At 35.0% G+C, this 8,727-nt stretch overlaps 1 long non-coding RNA gene across 1 annotated transcript; it reads left to right on the forward strand.

Annotated features, from left to right (window-relative positions):
• Nucleotides 1-1,912: 1,912 nt before the first annotated feature.
• On the forward strand, nucleotides 1,913-2,965 carry LOC113310278. Its single transcript, XR_003341049.1, has 3 exons — nucleotides 1,913-2,008; nucleotides 2,196-2,255; nucleotides 2,908-2,965. It is a non-coding gene; the product is annotated as an uncharacterized LOC113310278 (long non-coding RNA).
• The last annotated feature ends 5,762 nt before the right edge of the window (nucleotides 2,966-8,727 follow it).

Below are 8,727 nucleotides of genomic sequence, written 5' to 3' on the forward strand. Positions count from 1 at the left end.
ATAACATCAAACATATATCTAAAATTTCTTTAATACGAGTATTTTGTTAGAAAAGTAAAACATTTAAGGTTTATTAGCCTCGCCAATTATCCAAATTTCTGACCGAAAGATTAAAGCCATTACCTCGTAAGTTAATCTTAACCCATCAAATTGCCTCTGTGAAAGGTAAACAAATTCTCAATTTTTCTTAATTTTTATTGTCAATGAATGCTTAGATTCAAGGACTAATCAAAGATTCTTGGTATTGTCTGCGTGATAGATCTAGAGATAGTATCTAATAATATTAAATGGTCTGCTAGTTGTTTCAAAAAAGTTCTTTTTTCTGTGCTTGTACATGGCAGCTCTCGTGGGAAATTCTCTAATTAAAAAGGTCTGCCAAGGTAGCCCACTAACACTCTTCATTTTCATTCTTTTCTCTGAAGTTGTTACTTTAATGCTCCTTAGGGATGCTGAAGTTGGATGGCTTGGTTGTTTTCAAGTTAACCAAAATGTCACTAGGATTAGTCATCTGCAATTCACACCCTAGTCTTTCTGGATGCTGATATTTATCAAATCAAGATGCTCAAATACAATATACTTTTATGAGAATATGCTTCTTGTATTCAATAGCGGTTTTCAGTAGATTATATAATCTACTTTATATAATTGCCTATGTTTTTGGTTGTATATTCCCTTCCTAACAATTTATTGGGATCTGCCTCTTGGGGACATAGTTTTGTCTTGTAACAAATGAATAAAAAATATCAACAGGGATGTTAGTCTTGATCAAAACTACTTTGTCGACATTTTTATACTACGTGACATTATATAAAATGCCAGTAAGGGTAGAACAGACATTACCAAAAATCATGAGGGAGTTTTTGTGTGGCTTTACTAGAGAATAAAATAAAATCACCTAAATTTCATGGAAGAAGTTGTGCAGACCTAAGAAGTTTGGTGGTTTAACTATTAGAAGTTTAAGAATGAAAAACCAAGCTTTAATAGCTAAGTGGACCTGGAGATATCAACAAGAAAAGTTCTTATTAAGGATAAAGATTATTCAAGAAAAGATGGATGCTGCCGAAGAGGATTTTTGGGTGAAAGATACTTCTAAGCCTCGTGGAAGTGGGATATGCAAAGGTATCAAGAAGTGCAAGCATATTATCGAGCAAAAGACATCAACAAATATAGCTAACATGTCTTCAATATATTTTTGGTGGGATACTTGGTCTACAGGTGCAAGGCTTAAAAAACAATTTCCTAAAGCTTATAAGCTGGTAATAAGGAAAAATGCAAGGATTAAGGACCTAATCAATGCTGGACCATGGGTAATTAAATATAGAAGAACCCCAAATAATACAAAATTATCAGAGATACCATCTTTAATGGCTCAACTGACCCCCCCTCTGTTTCTATCTCATTCGGAGGATGCAATAGTATGCAAATCAGGCAATAAGTTTCATGTTAAGATTTTTTATAATTGGCTATTAGCTAAAGAATGTGTAAATAAGCCCGTTTTCATACAACCTTATCTGGATCACACATGTATCACGGTATCACCAAAAGTGAAGTCTTTGTGTGGAGAATATTTCACAATTCCATCTCAATCATAAATAAGGGTGCACAGGAACCGAGACGGACCGATGGACCGAATCGGAATCGGTGGAACCGTGGTTTTGGACCGAACCGAGGTACAAGGTACAGGTACCGGTCCAAAAAATAGGAACAGAGATCTGGGGGTACAGGTACACGGTCCTGTACAAGTACCGTGCCGTACCGGACCGAATGTCCCGAATGATTAGAGCCGTTAGATTTAGGGGATAAGGGATCAGTATCAGCCGTTAGATTAGACGGGGTATATAAGCGAACATTATAGGGTTTCCGTTTCTCTTCTCATTTTCTTCTTCTTCTTTTTTCCGCCTCCTCTCTGTCTGAGAAGGGACGAGCGACAATCTTCTCCATTACAAATGTTGATTAACAGAGACGAGCGACAATCTTCTCTTCTCCATTACAAGTGTTGATTCAAAGGGTAAGTGTTGATTCAAACGGTAAGTAATTAAGATTTGTAAGCGAACTGAACCTACTTTGAATCTCAAGTGTTGATTCAAAGGGTAAGCGAACTGAACCTAGGGTTTTGTAATTGAGATGTGTAATAATTCTGAATCTTTTGAGAATCTGAATCTAATAATTCTACCTTTAATCTTTTGATTTTTCAGATTTGTAATTAAGACTTGTTCATCAGATTTGCAAGAGTTGATTGATTTGGCTTGGATTTGGTAAGAATTCTATCTTCTTAATCTTTTCTTTTGATTTTTCATTACTTTTGTTAATGAAATTAGGGTGTTAAATAAAATCTGGGTTTTGCTTTAGTTTTGTTGTTTAATGTTTGAAAGATTGAGATCTTATCTAATTGATGTGTGTTTCATTGAATTGTGATGCTATGCTCTGTTTTATGTTACTGAATTTGTGATTTTAGGGTTAGGGTTTTGTTTTTGGATTTGTTTGGATGAGAATTGATCAATTGAATGATGTTGAGAAGATCCAGATGTTATCTTGATTTTGAGTATGAGCTGCAAAATCTTTGGATTGAAAGTTTAGCTGAATTGCTAATAACAAGCTAGTACTTGTCTTAATTCAGGGTTCATGTTTTGTTATTGATCTGGTAATGTGTATCTTGATGTGTGTAGTTAATTTGATAAATTAGGGTGTTAGAAATTAGGGTGTTAATTTGTTTTGGTGGTGGTTTTGTAGTTCTCATCTTAATTATGAATTGAAGTTTGGTCTTCTGGATGTTGATCATTCTAGGATGTTTAGCTGATTAATGAATTGAGTCTAATGAAGAGTTGTTATGTATGTTGATGGGTTAAATGAGTTGTGATGCAAGCTGAGATGATATTGAGTTACTAACTACTATTATTTGTTTGGCAGCGTTACTTGGTCCTATCAACACTGATGACACCACAAGTGCTGCTGATATGGATTAGAAGATCAAGATTCAAGACTACTGCATCACTAGCTGCACTGCTAGTTGTTCTTTTTTCATATTTTCTCATTTTCAAGACTTAGTGTGTGTGTCTGTGGCTACTGCCTACTGCTAATTGTTGTTTTTTTGGATTTCCCAGACTTTAGTGTGTGTGATTGTGAGATTGTCAGTTTGTGTGCTACACTGCTACTGCCTACTGCTACTCAGGTTTTCAAGACTTTGTTTGTTTGGTTTGCTAGTAATATAGCTACTTATTAATTGTTGCTTTGTTCTAAGTATGAGTTATTACTTAATATATTGAAAAACAGGTAAAAAACATGTACTTAGATTGTCAGAGAAAAAGACATATTTCTGTCTGGAAAAGAACCGATTGAAACCGGTACCGTACCTGGTACCGAATGAAACCGGAACCGAGGTACAAGGTACAGGTACCGGTCCAAAATTTTGGAACCGAGGCTAGGGAGGTACAGGTACTCGATCTCGTCAAAAACCGAGCCGAACCGTAGCGTGTGCACCCTTAATCATAAACATCTAAATAAAAGAGGGTACAATATCCAGGTGAAACAATGTTTCCTTTATATAAAAAAGGAATAAAGTATTAGTCATCTACTGTTACGTTGTAAGTATATTGCAAATATTTAGAACTATTTTTTATAACTTGTTTCAGGCAAAGATGGGTGCAGTCCAGCTCTCTCATACATTAGCTATTGGCTTGGAAATTTAGGAGAGTTACAAGCAAGGGAAGGAAAGTTAGGTTCATTGTTTGCTTTTCATTTGTTAGGTCATGGGGGTGGAGTAATTGAAGGATTATGACAGAGACAGAGGCTGTCAATTTGATTAGTGAGGTGGATAACTCAATTTTTATTTAGACAACCAAATCAAATTGGTTCAGGTTAATACAGTTTAAGGATCTTTTAGTATACTAGAAAATAATGCTTAATATAATTCTGAGTAATGGTTCTTCTCGCTCTCTTTATGAGAATTTTCTTTGTAATTTTCTTTTCACTTTTCTAATAAAAGTTGTAATATTTTTTCCTTAAATATAAAATAAATGTGATAGAGTTGTGGAGTTATGCAAGTACAGACCAGCTCATTAGAGTTAAGAGTATTTTCATGAGTGCTCATGTCTACCGGTTCCCTCTTCATGTGCCCTCGGTCCATCATTGCTAGGATTAAAAAAAAACTTATTAAGAGATTTTTGATGGCATGGTGCTGATAATAACACCATTGGGTAAGTTGGAGGAATATTTGTAAATCTATTCATTTAGGCGGTCTAGTTATTAGAAATTTGGCAAAATAAATAAAAGCATTCGTATGAAATTGTGATGGAGATTGGTAAAGATGAAAACATTTTATGGTCAAAATAGTAAAAGAAAAATACAGTTTTAACTGACTTTGGTTAGAGAACTGATTCTGAAAACTTGGGGGTACCAAAATATACCACCAACTTTTTTTTAGGCAACCTGTATGGACAAACTTAAATACCGAGAGTTCATGAGTCTCAGGGAATAATATTTAGACTTATATCTCATTCTCTCACAATCAAAAAGTTTACAGAGACAAGTACGTGAACCTGATTTGCGTGTGAGAGTACTTGGACGATTCCAAAGATCAATATCCAAGTATCAATCAAGTCGTATCCAACAAGCAAGGATGGATGTATCTACTTTGATTGATCAACGTACAACTTGTGATATTTCAATTATGCGGAAAAAGAAATAACACAGACGTCAGAAGTTTTGTTAACGAGGAAACTGCAAATGCAGAAAAACTGCGGGACCTAGTCCAAATGGAACACCAAACTGTATTAAGCCGCTACAGACACTAGCCTACTGCCAATTAACTTCGGACTGGAAAGTAGTTGAGACCGAATTAAACCCTCCAATCAATTCAGTTACAGTCGCGCTCCTTACGCCTCTTGAATCCCAGCAGGACTCCGCGCAATTGATTCCCTTAGCTGACGTCCTTTACAACCTAAGAGTTACTTCAACTCAATTGAATACTTCAAACCAATATATGTGTGATTTCCTTTTTGATCGTATATCAAGGTGAGACTGGAAATCGATAACAATAGGAAAAGTCTAGCTAACCTCAAAATCCAAACTTATGCTTACCGAAGAGCATCCTAGATTATTGTTCACCTCACAAATATTAAACTTATGGAATCAGCAAAGTCCGGGATGAAGAGAACTTTGTGATTTCTATCTATCTTGATTGATAGAGAAACCTCAACAATCAAACAAGATCAGGATACTCGAACTATCAAGATAAAATATAACTGGACCTGGCTTCATGAATCCGTATGAAGTCTTTTTTAGTCGCCGAACCCTAAAAGGGTTTTAGGAAGAGGACGACTCTAGTTTACAACTCGAACACACAAAAATAGTGTCGGGATTCAAAAATCCTAGTTGTTTGAGGTTCCCCTTTTATAGAATTTCAAAGCATAGGTTGCTTTAGGTTTATGATAGCTTTGGAACCAAGCAAACAATATCCAACGTTAAATAAATCCTTGAAATGTGATTGACATGTGAAGATATACACTCTGGTTAGGATGAACCGTAACCGAACCATGTACAAAGACATTTTTCATAAACGGTTAGCTGAAACTAGCCGATTGAACCATAAGCTTAATCATCTTTATAAACACCTGAGACTTTTAAGTTTGAGTCACAACCATAGGTTATAATATGATCAATCATGTCTATATAGTGTTCTTAGATATTTATTCAAATGCTAATTAGGTCACAAAAATAATTTTATGTGCATCTGAATATATTCGATAGGGCAAGTACGTGTACCAGGTACGTGTACTTAACCTTGTTCATGACTATATTTGTCATGGTACATGTACCGGGTATGTGTACCCTTAAGAAAATTATAAGTTTCGGAACATATAGAACTTTGTTCGATTTGCGTACGGGATATGGATACCACACCAGTTTCAGAACCAAAAACATTCAGTTCAAGATAGGAAATGGAAATAAAATACGTCTATGCGAGGACAAATGGAATGTTGCTGATACACTTGATTCCTTGTGCCCAAACATGAATAAAATTTCAACTATTAAAAGTGTTTCGACTAAAAAAAATGCTTACACTAATTTTATGAGGTTTTCTTAGACAATGGTGTGGATATCATTGAGTTGGCATCTCTGTATTCATTGTTGGATTTTGTGTTATCAATCCAGGGGAGGATGATTATCTGGTGCAATCAGTGCCTCACTTGCGCCTTCATTCTCTAACAAGTTGGTTCGGTCTGGTCATACAAATTTTTTTTCTTTTTTTTTTCGGCAATTCGTTATGGATAAGCTTCATATTTTGAATAACTTTCACAAAAGGGGCCCAGCTTTGGTCAAGCGAACATGAATATATTTCTAATTCTTGTTGTCTATGTAGGATTTATACTTAGTAAAATGAGCATATTTTCTTGAATTATACTTGTACAGGGAAAATCTAGTGGAATTTTGGGTCCTTTTTTTTTAATTAATAACTGGACAATATCTTATTTCTCAGCTCATGGTAGTAAAACAATTTGAAAGTGCATTTATATTGTTATTTTTGGGGTTATTTGGTTAAGGCGCAATAATTGTTCCTGCAACAACAAATAGCGTAAAGGAATCGTTTTTAACCCTTCTTGATTATTCTTCTCTTTTGTTTATGGGCTTTTCTTGATTGGCCTTGCCTCTCTTGTTACTTCTTTGTTTTGCTTTAGTGCTTGAGTTCCCACTTCAGTTCCCACTCTTTGTCTGATAAATTTATTTTGATTGGGACATAGATAAGGATTTTTGACAAAGGAAAAAATTGTAAAATCGCCTCTACCCAGCATTAGGGATATATCAAGCCTGCCTAGTCTCAATAAGTCCAGCCCAACGATATTCACTGGTTGAGTCTCTCTAAAACTCTCGACCAAAATTCAAATCCAAAATCTGTCGTCTATTACAAAAGTTTCCTACCAAAAAGAATTTGAATTGTTTGAGAAGAAGGGTGCCCCTTATCCATAACTGAGGTCCTTTTAGCAGCAGCTGTCCTATGGGTGCAAATAGTAATTTGGGGTGTTAATAGTAATTTTATGGGTGCCATTATCAACTCCTTTGGGTGCTTTTAACACATTTATGGGGTGCCTTTAGTAATTTTCTCAGAAGGTTCAAATGCCACTTTTCCAGCCAATCTTTCCACAAAAGTTTATTTCTCCAAAAACACGTACAAAGACATAAAATACCAAAATAAATACAAAAATGAGCACTAACAAAATAGATAAATGAGATCAAATCAGACACAAAAATGTGTTTATCAACAAGGCAGTAGAATTAGGTTATGTCATGATAAGCATAATAGTGCTCATTCAGAACTACTAAATTCTTTGCTTTAATTCTCTGTTCAGTATTTAAATAATCGTTAAGACTAGTCTCAAGGACATTCTTAATAAAAGGAGAAGAGGAAAAGTTACCGGAGATCACTTTGCTCCTTTTATGCTTCGTCTTAGTCAATGAGAGATTTAAGATCAGAGATTCTCTTGTCAATACTGATATGACAAAAATCTCTGCTGAAGTATGCAAGAGTTTGTTGAAAAGGTTTTCTTCGAATCATTTTGTGATTCGAGGTTATCCTTTTTAATCTCACAATAATTGAGAGTGCTAACACAATTGATAATGCATTTTAAAGATTTTTGCACACCAGAAAATATTGCACTTCCAAGTTGCAAAGAGCAACATTTGAAAAATGTTCGCTTGATCTTTGACGATCAACCCTATCATTGCTGAGAGTTTCGGTATATGATTTTGTTTTTATTAGATTGTTTGTTGTAGTGTTTCCAAAGGTGTCCCTTTTAACCACAACCATAACAGGTTTTATGAGTTCCTATGAGATCATATTTGACCTTATTGTATGGTGTGGTGACTTTAGAGAAAGATAATTCGATCTTTTTCTCAAGAGGCTTAGAAACCTGTGTGATCATACTCTCTATAGGACTTGTACAAAGGTCTGAGTTAGGCTCTTTCACAAGATCACATCATTTTTTGAGAAAATATATCTCTTTCTCCAGTTTTTTAATCTTTGAGAGAGACTGAATAAGATCTTCTCTTGAGTCGTTAAGTTTTATTCTCAAGAGTTTCTCAATTTCGTTACTTTTCTCTAGTCTTTTATTGAGTAGGATGTTATTTCGATATCTCGATTGAAGCATTCTATCAAAAGCCGGTGAACCTTATTGTTAAAACAATACTTGGACGATCTCAAAAATCAATATTAAATATCAATCTAGTCGTATCCAAATAATCCAATCGGAATCCTGCCAAATAATTAAAATTGTGATGTATCTTTCAAGATATGAATTCTACAAGAAACGAGTCTCATAATCGATTACAATTAGATGGACGTACGTACTAAGATTGAATATGCACAACTTGAGTAAATCCAATTACAAAGATAAAAAAAATATAATGCGAAAACGAAAAAACACAAGACACAAGAAGTTTTTTTAACGAGGAAACCGCAATAGCAGAAAAACCCCGGGACCTCATTCATATTTGAACACCAAACTGTATTAAGCCGCTACAGACACTAGCCTACTAGCAGACTTCATACCGGAATGTAGTTGAGGCCGAATCAAACCTCCAAGCGATTCAGTTATATTCTCTCTCCTTACGTCTCTTGAACCTTGCAAGGTCTACGCACTTGATTCCCTTAGTTGACGTCTTTTACATCCTAAGAGTTGCTTCAACCTAGGTGAAGACTTTTGATACCAATCTCTCTCTAACAAATAAACCTAT

This window comes from Papaver somniferum, chromosome 9 (assembly GCF_003573695.1).
Source record: "Papaver somniferum cultivar HN1 chromosome 9, ASM357369v1, whole genome shotgun sequence".
Taxonomy (NCBI): Eukaryota; Viridiplantae; Streptophyta; class Magnoliopsida; order Ranunculales; family Papaveraceae; genus Papaver; species Papaver somniferum.